Source organism: Mesoplodon densirostris, chromosome 2 (genome assembly GCF_025265405.1).
Source record: "Mesoplodon densirostris isolate mMesDen1 chromosome 2, mMesDen1 primary haplotype, whole genome shotgun sequence".
Taxonomy (NCBI): domain Eukaryota; kingdom Metazoa; phylum Chordata; class Mammalia; order Artiodactyla; family Ziphiidae; genus Mesoplodon; species Mesoplodon densirostris.
The window spans coordinates 88,775,719-88,794,684 of NC_082662.1; positions in this window are offsets into that span (position 1 = coordinate 88,775,719).

The window sequence follows — 18,966 nt, forward strand, 5'->3', positions numbered from 1 at the left end:
TTAAGGTAAATAGCAACTGAAGCTCTATTTTATGTTCTCGGAAATATTACATTTTATAGAGGATTAAATTAAAGGATGAAGAAAATGATGCCAAATTAAAGCTAGTTTAAGTGAAACGATGAAGGCAAAAAATCTGTTTTTGATATGAAAGGAAATTATTATATAATATTGTGATTATTCATTGAAGATTTTTATAGTGCATGACCTGCAATTTAAGGTTAGTAATTTGTCAAGTAACTCTAAGTCAGTATCTGCTGGACATTTTCTGTAACAATATGTGCAATATGTAGCACACTGTTTAGCTTCCATGTATTTGTGTTTTTTACAGGTTTTTTCCTGTAACTGATTTCCAGTCTCATAGCGTTGTGGTCAGAAAAGATGCTTGATATGATTTCAATTTTCTTAACTTTTCCAAGGCTTGATTTGTGACCCAAAATGTGATCTATCCTGGAGAATGTTCTGTGTGCACTTGAGAAGAAAGTGTATACTGCCACTTTCAGGTGGAATGTTCTATAAATATCAATTAAATCTATCTGGTCTATTGTGTCATTTAAAGCTTGTGTTTCCTTATTTATTTTCTGTTTGGATGATCTATCCATTGGTGTAATTGGGGTGTTAAAGTCCCCCACTGTTACTGTGTTACTGTCGATTTCCCCTTTTATGGCTGTTAGCATTTTCCTTATATATTGAGGTGCACCTATGTTGGGCGCATATATATTTACAATTGTTATGTTTTCTTCTTGGATTGATCCCTTGATCATTATGTAGTGTCCTTCCTTATCTCTTGTAACAGTCTTTCTTTTAAAGTCGATTTTATCTGATATGAGTATTGCTACTCCAGCTTTCTTTTGATTTCCATTTGCATGGAATATCTTTTTCCATCCCTTCACTTTCAATCTGTATGTGCCCCTAGGTCTGAAATGGGTCTCTTGTAGACAGCATATATATGGGTCTTGCTTTTGTATCCATTCAGCCAGTCTGTGTCTTTTGGTTGGAGCATTTAATCCATTCACATTTAAGGTAATTCTCGATTATATATGGTCCTATAACCATTTTCTTAGTTGTTTTGGGTTTGTTTTTGTGGGTCTTTTTCTTCTCTTGTGTTTCCCACCCTGAGAAGTTTCTGTAGCATTTGTTGTAAAGCTGGTTGGGTGGTGCTGAATTCTCGTAGCTTTTGTTTGTCTGTAAAACTTTTGATTTCTCCATCGAATCTGAATGAGATTCTTGCTGGGTAGAGTAATCTTCATCGTAGTTTTTTTCTCTTTCATCACTTTAAGTATATCCTGCCACTCCCTTCTGGCCTGCAGAGTTTCTGCTGAAAAGTCAGCTGATAACCTTATGGGGTTTCCTTTGTATGTTATTTGTTGTTTTTCCCTTGCTGCTTTTAACATTTTTTCTTTGAATTTAATTATTGTTAGTTTGATTAATATGGGTCTTGGTGTGTTTCTCCTAGGGTTTTTCCTGTATGGGACTCTTTGTGCTTCCCGGACTTGGGTGACTATTTCCTCTCCCATGTTAGGGAAGTTTTCGACTATAATCTCTTCAAATATTTTCTCAGACCCTTTCTTTTTCTCTTCTTCTTCTGGGACCCCTATAATTCAAATGTTGGTGCATTTAGTGTTGTCCCAGAGGTCTCAGAGACTGTTCTCAATTCTTTTCATTCTTTTTTTTTTATTCTGCTCCTCGGCAGGTATTTCCACCATTCTGTCTTCCAGCTCACTTATTCATTCTTCTGCCTCAGTTATTGTTACTGATTCTTTCTAGTGTATTTTTCATTTCAGTTATTGTGTTGTTCAACTCTGTTTGTTTGTTCTTTAGTTCTTCTAGATCTTTCTTAAACATTTCTTGTATTTTCTCAATCCATGCCTCCATTCTATTTCCGAGATTCTGGATCATCTTTACTATCATTACTCTGAATTCATTTTTAGGTAGATTGCCTATTTCTTCTTCATTTATTAGGTCTCATTGGTTTTTATGTTGCTCCTCCACCTGTGATATATCTTTTTGCTGTTTTTTTTTTTTTTTTTTGATGAGTGGGATTGAGCTCCTCTCTTTCTGGTTGTTTGGCCTGAGTCTTTCATCACTGGAGTTTGTAGGCTGTTGGGTAGAGCTGGGTCTTGGTTCCCAGATGAGGACCTCTGGGAGACCTCACTCTGGTGAATATTCCCTGGGGTCTGAGGTTCTCTGTTAGTCCAGTGGTTTGGACTCGGAGCTCCCACTGCAGGAGCTTCAGCCTTACCCCTGGCTTGTGAACCAAGAGCCCACATGTTGCGTGGAGTGGCAAAAAAAAAAAAAAAAAAGGGAGAACAATAGCAAAGTAAAAAATAAAATTAGAGGGCCTCCCTGGTGGCGCAGTGGTTGAGAGTCCGCCTGCCGATGCAGGGGATATGGGTTCGTGCCCCGGTCTGGGAGGATCCCATATGCCGCGGAGCAGCTGGGCCCGTGAGCCATGGCCGCTGGGCCTGCGCATCCGGAGCCTGTGCTCTGCAACGGGAGAGGCCACGACAGTGAGAGGCCCGCGTACCGCAAAAAAAAAAAAAAAAAAAAAAAAAAAAAAATAAAATAAAATAAAATTAGAGTAGGAAACTAACAGATAAGTTAGAAAAAATAAAAATAAAAATATAGATGAAACAACAACCAGAAGGTAAAACAGATCCACAATAGCAAAAAAGAGGAGAAAAAAATATGTGGAAAAGTCCTTGGCTGTGGAGGGCAGGGCCTAGCAGGGGCTAGGTTTGGGCGGTGGGTGGGGCCTATGTTTAGGACCCACAGGGCTGGAAAAGGCCCTGGGGGTGTGGGGGTGGGGCTTAGGCTCAACGGAACAGAGTGGGCCCACACGTGCCCCCAAACTCTGGTCTCAGAGGGTGGGAGACCCCACCTGGGAGCCCAGCAAGCTTCCTGGGCTTTATTGGGTGGGGCAGACGCCCTCTGCGCCTCTCCTGCTCCTCCAGTCCTGGAGGGCCCCTCCTGCCTGCCTCTCCTGTTCTTCCCCTGGCCTTCCTCCTATGCCCCCAGGACCCACATGGCCCAGAGGGGCCCTCTGAGGGCGTAGGACCTGGCCCAAGAGCTGGGCAGACTTCTCTGGCTGATTGGGCAGGGGATATGCTGGGTGTGCTCCACCTGGATCCCAGCCCCACCATGGTCCCTCCAGGCATGGGAACCCCTCCCCCCCAGCCACCCCTCAGGGACACTGGTCCTGTCCGGCCTCCTCCCACAGTCCCCCCACATCCTACTAGTTTGCTTGTGGGTTCCTCCCATCATCTAGGGTGTCAAGATCCCACATCAGTGTCCTGTAGGCACCCCAGTTGTGGGGAGACACGAACTCCGCGTCTTCTCACGCCGCCATCTTGACTCCCCCCCCCCACCGAGTAACTATTTCTATAGAGTGGTATCTCAGAGTCTCAGATAAAATAATATTTAGGCAGAGAACTGCAGAAAGTAATGGAGCAAGTGACCTGACCGTCTGTGTGGCTGGAGTTGGGAGTGAAGGAGAATATTAAAGACAGAGAAAACAGCAAGTTAAAAGCTCCTGAGCTTGCATTTGTGGAGCAGGGAAAAAAAAAGGCCAATGAGGCGGAAGCAAAGTGAGTGAGAAGGAGTAGGAGATACAATCAGAGATGAACGAGGATGGTGGAGGGTGTTGCCCATGATTTAGAGCCTTGTATGCCATGGGAAGGATTTGGCTTCTCTTAGTATGATGGGAATTATTGCAAGAATTTGAGCAGAGAGGAGACATAACTGGATTTAAGGTTTAGTAGATTCATTTTGGCTGCTATGCTGAGAATATATTCTAGGTTGGCAGTGGTAGAAGCAGAAAGACTGTTCAAGAGGCTACTGTAAAAACCAGGCTGGAAATGGTAGTAGCTTAAGGTAAGGTAATACAAAGAAGTGAAGAGAAATAGTTGCATTCTGGATTTATTTAAAAAATATGTCCAAAAGGATTTGATGACGGATAGTGTGTAGGATATTTGAGACAGAAAGAAGTTGAAGGTGATCTCAATAATTTTTCTTCTAAGCAGTTGAGAGAATGGCATTGTCATTTCATGATATGTGGAAAGTTTAGGTGTGGAAGGAAAATCAGAAATTGAATTTGGGCACATTATATTTGAAATATGTATTATACTGTTCTGAGGTATTCAGTAGACTGTTGGATGCATGAGTCTAGAATTCAAGAGGAAGGTCCTAGCTAGATTATTAAATTTGAAAGTGGTCAATATTTAGATGGTTTTCTAATCTATAAACCTGAATGCTCAGCTAGAGATTAGTAAGGTTAGGGAGGAAAATGATTTGGAAGGCTGAGCCACTAGGCAATGCCAACATTTAGAGGTCGGGCCATAGAAATCAGCAAAGGAGAGAGAGAATCATTAGTCAATGACTGAGGAGGAAAACCAAGAGAGAACTGTCTTCCAAAAGCCTAGTGAAGAATGTTTTTCAGTAAGGATGGAGTGACATAGTAAGAACAGTGCAAAATAAAACTACTATTTCTCATCAATTATATTGGATGGTGACTTAGTAATATCTATAAAAATGACAAATGTATGTATCTTTCAACCCAGTACTCCCATTTTCAGGAACTTAAACTATATATATAACAGAGCAATGTGGAATTATGTATGAATAATAAAGTATGAATACTGAGTATTCAAGGAAACAGTTTATGTTATAGCAAAAGATTCATCTATAATAGGCTGGCTGTGTAACTTACAGTACATCTCCATGATGGAATATTATGCAGTTCTAGAAAAGAATGAGGAAGTTCTCTATGTTACTAATATGAAAAGATTCCATGTTATATTATCAATATTAAGTAAAAGTATATATAGCATACTATCTTATCTATAGTAAAGGGAGGAAGTAATACCGGGTTCGATCCCTGGTCAGGGAACTAGATCCTGCATGCCGCAACTAAGAGCCCTCATAGCGCAACTAAAAGATTCCCACATACAGCAACTAAAGATCCCGCACACCACAACTAAAGATCCCGCATGCCACAACGAAGACCTAGTGCAGCCAAATAAATAAATAAATACTTTTTTTTTAAACAAATGATTTTGATATTTGAATCACATATTTTTAAAAGGGAGGAGAAGGAGAGAAATCAGCTTTTTCAAATGCTGCTAATGGGTTGCTGAGGTAAGCTCTGAAATAAATTGACCATCATATTTGGTAAAGGAGACATGTCAGTAAAGAAAATACCTTCTAGAAGCTGTGTTGAAAAGGGGAAGCGAGACACGGAATGTTAGTTACAAGGGGATATGAGGAAAGAATGTTATTAGGTTTATCTAGTGATGAGAGTAATAGATCAGAAAGTAAAATATTGATGATGCTGAGAGAGAGAGAGAATTGTTGGCATGGGTAAAAGACCTACCAGTGATGGCATTCCTTTTGAATTTTCATTTTCATGTTTCAGACTAATATCAAGCTATCCTCTCAACAGAAATGTTTATCACCTTCCTTCATTTCTTTACATCTCTGCCCCTTTAAACTGTTTCCCTGTTTGCCACTGCAGAAGAACAAATAGATTAGATTAGAATTTTTAGAGATCTAAAATATACACTTTATGTGGATATCTAATTTAATCCTCAGAACCATCCTGTGAACTTCATATTGCTATTCCCATTTTACAGAGAAGGAAATTAATATTCAGGTTAACTTGCCCATGCTTGTACAGTGGATAGTAGCACATTCTAGATTCAAATGTCAGCTCTTTATGAATCTAGAGGGCTTTTGTTTTGTTTATTGTTTTTCCATGTTGTAATGACTTCTATGGATATTCTGAAAAGGCTTCAAAGAACCAGTGTGTTACTACAAGCAATAATAAAATTTTCTTCTATTTGTTCATTCAACATATAGTTATTGAGCACCTCTCTTGCATTAGGCACTTAACTAGGTCTGGAAATAAAGGGGTGAATGGGATGGATCTGAATTCTGGCCTCATGATGCCTGTAATCTTTTGAAGAAAAGAGATTTAGGAAATCATTATGATTACAAGAGGTGTTAAAATAGAAAAAGGCTGTCTGTGAGTAGAAACAAAGTTCTATACTGAGAGAATGAGCTATAATAAAAGAGCTGTGGGCTATAAATAAAATAATAGGATAAACTATTTTATTTTTATTCATTCACATGTTATGTGGTCAATATAATTATAAATAATAATAGTAAACTGTCATTGAAGAGAATGTCAAGAACCACAGAATAAAATATCCTTTAACTGTCTTATATATTAGAGCTTAAAGAAATCAATATTTTATGATACTAAATATGTAATAAAAGCAGTTTACCTTTTTTTTTCTTTTCTTTTTTTTTTTTTTTTTTTTGCGGTACGCAGGCCTCTCACTATTGTGGCCTCCCCCATTGCGGAGCACAGGCTCCGGACGCGCAGGCTCAGCGGCCATGGCTCACAGGCCTAGCCACCCCGCGGCATGTGGGATCTTCCCGGACCGGGACACAAACCCGTGTCCCCTGCATCGGCAGGCGGACTCTCAAGCACTGCGCCACTAGAGAAGCCCAGTTTACCTTTTTCTTAATTTAACTTTTATTCTTAAATAAAGTCACTCACAGTTTTAGAAAACTTGAAAATAAAACTCAAATGTCTGTAAGTTTTTCTTTGGTGATCTCTTAAGTGTTTCATGAAAGAATTATAAATATTATCTTTCACCTTTGAAACCATGTTCTTTGGCCCTCTGGAGGAAATGCTGTGGGAATAAATAATACATTTGTAAACCCAGGATAGAACATAGTCTTGACTTTATTGATAAGAATTGACATACACAAAATAGCTAATAAAGTACAAATCACAGTGCCAGTGTGCAGGAGGAATGGGGAGAGACACAAGACTAAGGGAGACACAATGAAAAAGAAAAGTACATGATATAACTCACTCAATATTTTAAAACAGATGTCATCACATGCAGAAAGTTTTCAGCATTTTTATGTTTCTGATTCTGTACTTTGTTTCAAAGTCATGAGAACTATAAAGAGTAACAGTGTTTACCTTTTATGAATATATCTTTCTAAAGGTATGATGCACAATAACCAAATTTTCTTCCTTTACATTTTCATCAAAAACTGGAAGAATGTTTTCTGAAGTAGCCTTGAGATGGATGCTATTTTGAAGTTTCACTAAAATACCCAGATATTTTGATATTACGTGCACATCTGTTAGTTCAAGAAGAGGAAGAGAAAGCTTTGGGTGTTGTCCATGTATGGAAAGTAGTTATAACTTCCTTCATTCACTTTCTCCCGCCTTCTAATATGGCATTTAGTAGCTTGAACATTCTTCAGTGGTTCCTCTTCATTTCTGCGTAGAGGATCCACCCATGAAAATGTACAATATACGTCATGTCATCTGATTCCTGCCGTCTCCCAAACTTACTTATCTCCTGTGCTCATTACTTTCTAAATGCTCTCCCATTCCCAGAGATCCCATGCTGTTTCTCACTGTCTTACATTCATGCAATACTTAAAATGCTATCCTGCCTGCTCTTTGCCTGATGAACCCTTACTCACTTGTCAGGACTCAGATCAAATGGTCACCTCTTCTGGGATGGATTCCCTCACCTCTCCAAGTGGAGTTAATCACCTCTGCTTTTCTGCTCCCATCTTGTATTTCTTTGGTCTTTGTTAGTGATTTACTTGTTTAATAGCTCCATTTCCAGATTGGTAGTTCTGGGAAGGCAGGTTCCAGTCATCTTAGTATCACTGTCCAGAGCCTGCTCTATATTTGTTGTTTAAAAAATATATGTTTAATAAGTCTTTTGAGGGTACAGCAGGTGGAGGTGAGTATCAGAGAATAAAAAGTAGGCTCCTAGGGCTGCTAGCTTTGAACTTGTCTCATGGGGATGTGCAGCTACTGGTGGGTGGGGGAAAGAGTCAGATCATGCAGATGAGCTGGGAGAAAAGGGCAACCAGATTTGGACAAATTTTGAAAGAATTGCAGTTTATATATATTCCAGCATTTATTCCTAAAGGGCACTGCTTCAAGAGTGTTTCATTGGAGTGTAGTTTTAATAAAGTCTAGAGCCATTTGCTTGTTCTCAAGATGTTCCTTGCAACTCTAAGGCTATATCTAAATTAAAGCTAATGACCAAACAGATTTTTTTCTCTGTTAATGTCTAGCAGGAAAGAACCATTAGAAAATTTGTGAATTAGAGTCTGTTTATTGAGAAGAATCATCATGTATTCCCTTAAGCAATTCCCTGTCTTAAAAGTAAGTATAACTGATATGTTCAGTGAGCAAGACTCATGGAATGTAATCAAAAGCAACTTTATTTTGTCCCCCACTCTTCTAATAAAATTTATTCAGTGGGGAGAAGTTCCTCCTCTGACCCTGGATAAAAAGTCTTGCAGTCCACAGATTTTCTATTCACTCCTAGGTAATAAAAAGCCCTGTAGCCACTTTAAGTCACAAACACAGTCTCCTTGAATAATTAGAAATTCCTAGGGCCCCCTGTAATAATCAGAGCTTCAAACTTTATTCATGGTTAGAGGGACGCCTTGTCCTCACAAGGGCTCATTGCAGACCAGCGCTTCGACTTCTTTCTTACCTCCTTCTCCCTCACTAATTGTAATATTTGATGCTGCTAGAGTTGAAGTTCTGGAAGGAAAGGTCAGAAAGAGGCCAAGAAGGTCTTATTTGGCTGACACTGCCATAAGGTGGCATTGGTGGTTTCAATCTGGTTCTTCCTCTCATGGGCTCTTTGTTAGGTTCTTCAGAGAAGCCCACTGGGAGCCTCTCACCATGCCTCCTAAAGTGTGGATAATTTGGGACTAGATGATGCATTTTCTTCTGCACTCATCAGCCCCTCATGGGTCTACCCCAGTTGGGGTTACCTTGCCCCTCTAGACAGTCCTTTTCAACCATATTTTCACAGGCTCCAGGCTGGCTCTTGCTCACCTGGACCACAGTTATGAATCCTTGCCCTCATAAACAGTAGAATGGAGCCACACTGGTGTAGCCATTGATCTCTTTCATTACTTGCCACCTCAGATTGATAGCAGAGCCTCTTTCCTTGAGATTCCTAAGGGATATATCAGATGACTATCCACCGTGCCTCCTAAACTCCTGCTGATACATACCAGAGCACACATTTTAGCCCCTCTCTTCAAGCTTAATCTAAAGGGAATGCATCTTCTACCCCCAGTCCCCCTCAGCACACTGATGCCTGTCTCCAAAGAATGACCCTCCTCATAAATCTTATTTCAGTCTTCAAAAACGTTACCATTTTACTTCCTTGGTGGGAGTAAAGGGTTTTCAAGAGTCTTGTGACTACTTTTCAAACATTCCTTTTTAACTTCTGCATATAACCTGGCAGTTTCTTTGGAATACATCTCTTAGGGTATCTTGGTGTCTAAGATGAAACTTCCGAATTAAAGTCCTGTTACTCAAATAAATATTCACAAAACAGTAATAAGTAGACATTTGAATGTATTAGTCTTCACTGATAGGCATTATTGACTTATACATATGAATTTAGGGTTAGTGATCTGTAGAGAGGCCCCTAAGTAACAAATAAATTAATTGTTCTTTATGCCCTTGATGTAGATCTTATCTTGATATCCTCACAGGCTTAGTGAGTGAAGAGGTGAACAAGAGAATCTTTTTAATTGTTCTTCAAAAATTCTGTAGCTAGTAATATCAAGTGGATTCCAAAATACAACATATGTGTTATTTGGATTAGGAAGGCATTTCCTCATAGAAAGAACATGGTAAGTAGTTCAAGATAAGTGTCTAATGAATGAATTAAACAATGATCAGGTATCTAGGCTATCTCTAAGGAATTCAATTATGTCCCTAAAAGTACTAGCCTGTAATCTGAATGCTAAGAACAGAGTGACATATGGTTTTGGTAGAAGAAGAGATTTTTTTTCCTCTCTTAGACTGAGTTGGACAAAGTGTTTAGCCAGTTTGGCTTTGGTATACTTTAACCTCCTTTTTTTTTTGGATACCTTTCTCCTGTCTCCTTGTGCTCAGGCACCTATTTACCCAGTATACTAATAGTTTTCTAAATCCCAAGCCCAGCCTTCTTTTCAGAGTTTTCTACATTCCTAATTCACCTCCCCTTTTCATCAATACAGTTCACATCAGCACCACTCACTGATCTAAGTTGGAGATAGCAGAAAGTGTTATGATTGAATTAATTCACACTAATGTTTAGATGGCTGGAAATAGTTTAAATAGTTTATCCGTGCTGGAAATACAATATTTGCATCTTAAAAAAGAGGTTTATTAATCCAAATTAATTTAATCTGTGAAGGAGTGAGTATCTTGCATAGGGCCTGGGATATGTTAAGCTTTCAATATTATTTGTTGAATGAATGGATGAATGTTGGGCTTTCAGGCAGTATAAAAAATGAAGTGAACATTTTGTGCAATTTAGGGAAGATATCTTTAGGTAGGGTTGGCATCTTTTTAGACTTACCAGCTCTGCCTTCAGGGTCAGCTCCTTACACTGTTTTGCTTTTCAAAGTTCTAAAGGTAAAACCCATAGAGTATTTAAAAATCTAAACATTTTTACAACTCACAAATGGAAGTAGAAAAGGCAGTGGGAGATTGGGGAGTTGGGATTGGGTCGGGAATTGTAATGGCAAAGGTACTTGTTAGTACAGATTTGTAAAATTGAGGGACTCTGAACTGAAATACAATATGAGTAGAGTGTAAAAATTAGATTTGACTTCATGTTTATTTAGCTTTTTTGGTGTAAATTATCTGTATCCTTTTATCAAGACTATGTAACATGAGCTCCTTGGTTTCTTTCACAGCTATTTTGCTTCTCTAAATAACCCAAACAGTGACAGAGACTGGGCTCAATGAGGGAAAGAGAGAAAAAGAAAAAAAAAAAGAGGAAAGAAATTTGCCTTGTGTCCCAGCAGTCACAGTCAGTATATGAAGAGAAGGCTGATGAACTTGCTTGAGCTACAACCTAGGTTGTGAGTTAGGGCTGGTGCCTTTGAACTGCCTTACTCTGCCCAGGCGCTAGGTAATCTGGACTGAAAAACAATGAAAAAGGCAATATTGAATAACATACTAATAAAGTACCTGAAGTTACTGTATATTCAATGCCAGGTAAAATAACCCTTCGCTACAATAAAGAGCAGTGGGTATAGCTAAACTTTTCCAAATAAATACTAATGTAAAACATCAGGAGGAAAAATGGCCCGACAAACTAAATATATGTTTCACATTAGTAAAATAATGCTATGGGGTTTGAAAAAAGGGGGGCGGGGAGGAGGAATCACCAGTATTCAAATGATTAGAAGCTAATTGGATTTCCCAGAGGAGTAGAGTTGAGAACCCACTGGTTGTTTAAAGAGCAATGAATTCTGAGCTCTTACAACTGCATGTTGAAGAAGATCCTCCATGCACTTAAAGAGGTCATGGTGCCTTTTAATGCAACTATAGGAATACTGCTAAAAACACTGCACAGATAGTAATCTTTAAGCCTCAGATGAGCCAGAGTCAGCTTTGCAATGCTGCCTGCGGAAAGACAGATCTCATTTGTGAAAATAAGCACTCTGTTTTCATATTGCCAGACTTAGTCATATTGCTCCTGACTAAGAACAACATGAAAGGGAATTTTTTCTGGTAGGGCTCTGTCCTTCTGCAAAGGAAGACATTCTTTTGAAATAATTGACCATCTCGACAGAATGACCTATATTCGTATCTGCAAATTAATCTAACCAGGGCCTCCCCCTTGGGTTAAAATTGACACTTAACTCTCGTGGATGCCTAATGGCATTCTTGCCCTTACACTTTATGCCAGGATCTGCGATGACAAAAATAAGGTGCAAAATATTTGGCAATACAAAAAATACAGTGTCCTAGAAGAAAGTAAGGAAATACACATTCAGTGGGCACCTATGGTTTGTATTTATCAGGCATGCTACTCTCCTATATATACCTTTGTAACAACCTTTTTTTTTTTTTACATCTTTATTGGAGTATAAATACAATGTTGTGTTAGTTGCTGTACAATAAAGTAAATTGTACAATAAAGTACAATAAAGCCAGTACAATAAAGTAAATCAGCTATACGTATACATATATCCCCATATGCCCTCTCTCTTGAGCCTCCCTCCCACCCTCCCTATCCAACCCCTTTAGGTGGTCACAAAGCACCAAGCTGATCTCCCTGTGCTATGCAGCAGCTTCCCGTGAGCCATCCATTTTACATTTGGTAGTGTATATATGTCAATGCTACTCTTCATCCCAGCTTCTCCTTCCCCCTGGTGCCCTCAAGTCCTTTCTCTAGGTCTCTGTCTTTATTCCTGCCCTGCCACTAGGTTCATCAGTACCACTTTTTTAAATTCCATGTATATGCATTAGCATATGTTGTTAGTTTTTCTCTTTCTGACTTACTTCACTCTGTATCACAGACTCTAGGTCCATCCACCTCACTACAGATAACTCAACTTCGTTTCTTTTAATGGCTGAGTGATATTCCATTGTATATATATGCCACATCTTCTTTATCTATTCATCTGTTGATGGACATTTAGGTGGCTTCCATGTCCTGGCTATTGTAAACAGTGCTACAATGAACATTGTGGTACATGACTCTTTTTGAATTATGGTTTTCTCAGGGTATATGCCCAGTAGTGGGACTGCTGGGTCATATAGTAGTTCTATTTTTAGATTTTTAAGGAACCTCCAGACTGTTCTCCATAGTGGCTGTATTAATTTACATTCTCACCAACAGTGTAAGAGGGTACCCTTTTCTCCACACCCTCCCCAGCATTTATTATTTGTAGATTTTTTGATGATGGCTATTCTAACCAGTGTGAGGTGATACATCATTGTGGTTTTGATTTGTATTTCTCTAATGATTAGTGATGTGGAGCATCTTTTCATGTATTTGTTGGCCATCTGTATGTCTTCTTTGGAGAAATGTCTATTTAGGTCTTCTGCTCATTTTTGGATTGGGTTGTTTGTTTTTGTGATATTGAGCTGCATGAGCTGCTTGTATATTTTGGAGATAATCCTTTGTCAGTTGCTTCATTTACAAATATCTTCTCCCATTCTGAGGGTTGTCTTTTCATCTTGTTTATGGTTTCCTTTGCTCTGAAAAAGCTTTTAAGTTTCATTAGGTCCCATTTGTTTATTTTTGTTTTTATTTCCTTTACTCTAAGAGGTGGGTCAAAAAGGATCTTGCTGTGATTTATGTCATAGAGTATTCTCCCTATGTTTTCCTCTAAGAGTTTTATAGTGTCTGGCCTTACATTTAGGTCTTTAATCCATTTTGAGTTTCTTTTTGTGTATGGTCTTAGGGTGTGTTCTAATTTCATTCTTTTATATGTAGCTGTCCATTTTCCCCAGCACCACTTATTGAAGAGGCTGCCTTTTCTCCATTGTATATTCTTGCTTTTTGTCAAAGATCAGGTGACCGTATGTGTGTGGGTTTATCTCTGGGCTTTCTATCCTGTTCCATTGATCTATAATTCTGTTTTTGTGCCAGTACCATACTGTCTTAATTACTGTAGCTTTGTAGTATAGTCTGAAGTCAGGGAGTCTGATTCCTCCAGCTCCGTTTTTCTTTCTTAAAATTGCTTTGGCTATTTGGGGTCTTTTGTGTTTCCATAGAAATTGTAAAATTTCTTGTTCTAGTTCTGTGAAAAATGCCACTGGTAATTTGATAGGGATTGCATTTAACCTGTAGACTGCTTTGGGTAGTAGAGTCATTTTCACAATATTGATTCTTCCAATCCAGGAGCATGGTACATCTCTCCATCTGTTTATGTTATATTTGATTTCTTTCATCAGTGTTGATGAGTACAGGTTTTCTGAGTACAGGTCTTTTGCCTCCTTAGGTAGGTGTATGTCTAGGTATTTTATTCTTTTTGTTGTGATTGTAAGTGGGAATATTTCCTTAATTTCTCTTTCTGATCTTTCATTGTTAGTGTATAGGAATGCAAGAGATTTCTGTGCATTAATTTTGTATCCTGCAACCTTACCAGATTCATTAATTAGCTCTAGTAGTTTTCTGCTGGCATCTTTAGGATTCTCTATGTCTAGTATCATGTCATCAGTGAACAGTGACAGGTTTACTTCTTCTTTTCCAATTTGTATTCCTGTTATTTATTTTTCTTCTCTGATTGCTGTGGCTAGGACTTCCAATACTATGTTGAATAATAGTGGCAAGAATGCACATCTTATCTTGTTCCTGATCTTAGAGGAAATGCTTTCAGTTTTTCACCATTGAGACTGATGTTTGCTGTGGGTGTGTTGTATATGGCTTTTATTATGTTGAGGTAGGTTCCCTCTGTGCCCACTTTCAGGGGCATTTTTATCTTATTTTTATGGGTGTTGAATTTTGTTGAAAGCTTTTTCTGCATCTATTGAGATGATCATATGGTTTTTATTCTTTAATATGTTAATATGGTGTATCACATTGATTGTTTTGCATATATTGAAGAATCCTTGCATTGCTGGGATAAATCCCACTCGATCATGGTGTATGATCCTTTTAATGTGCTGTTGGATTCCGTTTGCTAGTATTTTGTTGAGGATTTTTGCATCTATGTTCATCAGTGATGTTGGTCTATAATTTTCTTTTTTTGTGATATCTTTGTCTGGTTTTGGTATCAGGGTGATAGTGGCCTCATAGAATGGGAGTGTTCCTCTGTCTGCAATTTTTTGGAAGAGTTTGAGAAGGATAGGTGTTAGCTCTTCTCTAAATGTTTGATAGAATTTGCCTGTGAAGCTATCTGGTCCTGGACTTTTGTTTGTTGGAAGATTTTTAATTATAGTTTCAATGTGATTACCTGTGATAGGTCTGTTTATGTTTTCTAATTCTTCCTAGTTCAATCTTGGAAGGCTGTACTCTTCCAAGAACTTGTCCATTTCTTCCAGGTTTTCCAGTTTATTGGTATATAGTTGCTTGTAGTAGTCTCTTATGATCCTTTGTATTTCTGTGGTGTCAGTTGTAATCTCTCCTTTTTAATTTCTAATTTTATTGATTTGAGTCCACTCCCTTTTTCCCTTGATAAGTCTGACTAAAGATTTATCAATTTTGTTTATCTTCTCAAAGAACCAGCTTAGTTTTATTCATCTTTACTATTGTTTTCTTTGTTTCTATTTCATTTATTTTTTGCTCTGATCTTTATGATTTATTTCCTTCTACTAACTTTGGGTTTCCTTTTTTCTTCTTTTTATGGTTGCTTTAGGTGTAATGTTAGATTGTTTATTTTAGATTTTTCTTTTTCTTGAGGTGAGCTTGAATTGCTATGAACTTCCCTCTTAGAACTGCTTTTGCTGCTACCCATAGGTTTTGGATCATGGTGTTTTCACTGTCATTTGTTTCTAGGTATTTTTTGATTTCCCCTTTGATTTCTTCAGTGATCTCTTGGTTATTTAGCAGCATATATTTATTTAGCCTCCATATATTTAGCCTCCATATATTTGTGTTTTTTACTGTCTTTTTCCTGTAATTGATTTCTAACCTCATAGCATTGTGGTTGGAAAAGATGCTTGATATGATTTCAATTTTCTTAACTTTTACAAGGCTTGATTTGTGACCCAATATGCAATCTATTCTGGAGAACGTTCTGTGTGCACTTGGGAAGAAAGTTTCTTCTTCTGCTTTCAGGTGAAATGTCCTAAAAATATCAATTAAGTCTATCTGGTCTATTGTATCATTTAAAGCTTGTGCTTCCTTATTTATTTTCTGTCTGGACATTCTGTCTATTGGTAAAAGTGGGGTGAAAGTCCCCCACTGTTTTGTGTTACTGTCAATTTCCCCTTTTATGGCTGTTAGCATTTTCCTTATATATCGAGGTGCACCTATGTTGGATGCATGTATATTTACAATTGTTATGTCTTCTTCTTGGATTGATCCCTTGATCATTATGTAGTGTCCTTCCTTATCTCTTGTAACAATCTTTATTTTAAAGTCGATTTTATCTGATATGAGTATTGCTAGTCCAGCTTTCTTTTGATTTCCATTGGATGGAATTTCTTTTCCCATCCCCTCACTTTCAGTCTGTATGTGCCCCTAGGTCTGAAGTGGGTTTCTTGTAGACAACATATATAAGGGTCTTGTTTTTGTGTCCATTCAGCCAGTCTGTGTCTTTTGGTTGGAGAATTTAACACATTTACATTCAAGGTGATTATCGATATGTGTGTTCCTATTACCATTTTCTTAATTGATTTGCATTTGTTTTTGTCAGTCTTTTTCTTCCCTTGTGTTTCCCACTTAGAGCAGTTCCTTTAGCATTTGTTGTAAAGCTGGTTCAGTGGTCATGAATTCTCATAGCTTTTGTTTGTCTATAAGGCTTTGATTTCTCTGTCAAATCTGAATGAGGTCCTTGCTGGTAGAGTAATCTTGGTTGTAGGTTTTCCCCTTTCATCACTTTAAATATGCCCTGCCACTCTCTTCTGGCTTGCAGAGTTTCTGCTGAAAGATCAGTGGTTAACCTTGTGGGGATTCCCTTGTATTTTATTTGTTGCTTTTCCCTTGCTATTTTTAATATTTTTCTTGGTACTTAATTTTTGATTAATATGTGTCTTGGTGTGTTTCTCTTTGGGTTTATCCTGTTGGGACTCTCTGAGCTTCCTGGACTTGATTGACTATTTCCTTTCCCATGTTTGTTAGGGAAATTTTCGACTATAATCTCTTCAAGTATTTTCTCAGACCCTTTGTTTTTCTCTTCTTCTTCTGGGACCCCTATAATTTGAATGTTGGTGCATTTTATGTTGTCCCAGAGGTCGCTGAGATGGTCCTCAATTCTTTTCATTCTTTTTTCTTTATTCTGCTCCCTGGCAGTTATTTCCACCATTTTATCTTCCAGCTCACTTATCCATTCTACCTCAGTTATTCTGCTATTGATTCCTTCTATAGTATTTTTATTTTCAGTTATTGTGTTGTTCATCACTGTTTGTTTGCTCTTTAATTCTTCTAGATCCTTGTTACATGTTTCTTGTATTTTCTCCATTCTGTTTCTGAGATTTTGGACCAACCTTACTATCATTACTCTGAATTCTTTTTCAGGTAGGTTGCCTATTTCATCTTCATTTATTTGGTCTTGTAGGTTTTTACCTTGTCCCCTCATCTGTAACATATTTTTTTGTCGTTTCATTTTTCTTTTTTGATGGGTGGGGCTGTATTCCTGTCTTACTGGTTATTTGGCCAGAGGCATCCAGCACTGGAGTTTGCAGGCAGTTGGATAGAGCTGGGTCTTGGTGACGAGATGAGTTCCTCCAGGAGGCCTCACTCTGATTAATATTCCCTGGAGTCTGAGCTTCTCTGTTAGTCTAGCAGTTTAGACTTGGAGCTCCAACCATAGGACCTTGGGCCCTACCTCCAGCCTGGGAACCAAGATCCTGCAAGATGCGTAGCGTGGCAAAAACAAAAACAAAAACAAAAACAAAAACAAAACAAACACAGACAAGCCAAAAGGAGCAGAACAATAACAAAGTATAAAGAATAAAATAAAATTAAAAAATAAAAGATTTATTAGAAAAAATAAAATGTCAGTGAATCAACATCAATGAATCAACAACAAGGTAAAACAGAACCCCAATCTAAAAAGAGAGAAAAAAAAAAAAGCCTTGGCTATGGGGGTCAGAGTTTAGGCGGGGTGGAACTTGGTGGGGGGTTAGGGTGGGGTGGGGCCTAGGCAGGGCAACACTGAAACATGGGGCATGACGTCTGCTTAGGACCTGCATGGAAGGGGAGTGGCAGCACGTCCAATAGGGGGCCTCTGGAGTGTGGAGTTCTGGAGTTTGCAGGTTAAGGCCCTGGGTTAGGGTGTGTGGGTGGGGTTTAAGCCCAGCACGGTTGGAGGGGGTCTCAGAGGGGTTCTCCAAGTGTAGAGGTAGGACACTGGGTTGGGGGTATAGGGGTGGGGCTTGAGCTCTGCACTGCAGGATAAAGGCTCCAAGGGCAGAGGATTAGGCCTGGGAGCCCAACAGGCTCCCTGGTGCCTAAGTGGACAGGGGAAGCACTGGCCGTGTTCCCTTCCATTCCTCCACCACCACACCCCCCCCAACGTTGACCCCATCCCCACTGGACCCTTAACCATGGGTGTGTCCCGCTGGGTGTAGGAACTCCTCCCCTCCTCCAGCCACCCCTCAGTGGTGCCAGTCCAGTTAGTCCAGCCTTTACTTTTGCTCCCCCTTCCCTCCCTCCCACTCCCTCAAGACCTACATGGCTGGAGGGGGCCTAGTGGGCAGAGGATCAAGCCCAGGATCCCCAAGTGGGCAGGGGAAGCCTGGCCACACTCCGTTTTTGATCCTCTGCTCTCCCAATGGTCCCCCAATTTCCCCCTACCGATGTGGGATCTCTTCCCCTCCCCCAGCCACCCCTCAGGGATGCCAGTCCCGTTCCACGTCCACTTCTCCTCCCCTTCACTACCCGCCATGGCCCACATCCTACCCAGTCGCTGGGGGTTCCTCCCGTCCCATTAGGTGTCTGTGGTCCCCCATCAGTGCCTGGTAGGTGCCACAGTTGTGCAGAGATGCGAATTCCCAGTCCTCCTAGTCCGCCATCTTGACTCCTTCCCCCAAGCATGTCCGCAACAAGTTTTAAAAGATGAGGAGCCTGGGCTTCCCTGGTGGTGCAGTGGTTGAGAGTCTGCCTGCCGATGCAGGGGACACGGGTTCATGCCCCGGTCCGGGAAGATCCCACATGCCACAGAGCGGCTGGGCCTGTGAGCCATGTCCACTGGACCTGCGCGTCCGGAGCCTGTGCTCTGCAATGGGAGAGGCTGCAACAGTGAGAGGCCCGCGTACCTACTGCAAAAAAAAAAAAAAAAAAAAAAAAAGAATATAAAGATGAGGAGCCTGAACACAGAGAGTTTAAATAAGTTGTCCAATATTTCTCAGCCCATAAAGTGGAAAATGTAGAATTTAAACCTAGAGCTATCAAACCCTAAAACCCAGGTCATCCCTCTGGGTTACACTGGCTTCCTTAAAGGACTTAAAGGTTGCAAGAAAGGTAAGACTAACAAAAGGTACTGTGAAATACTAAA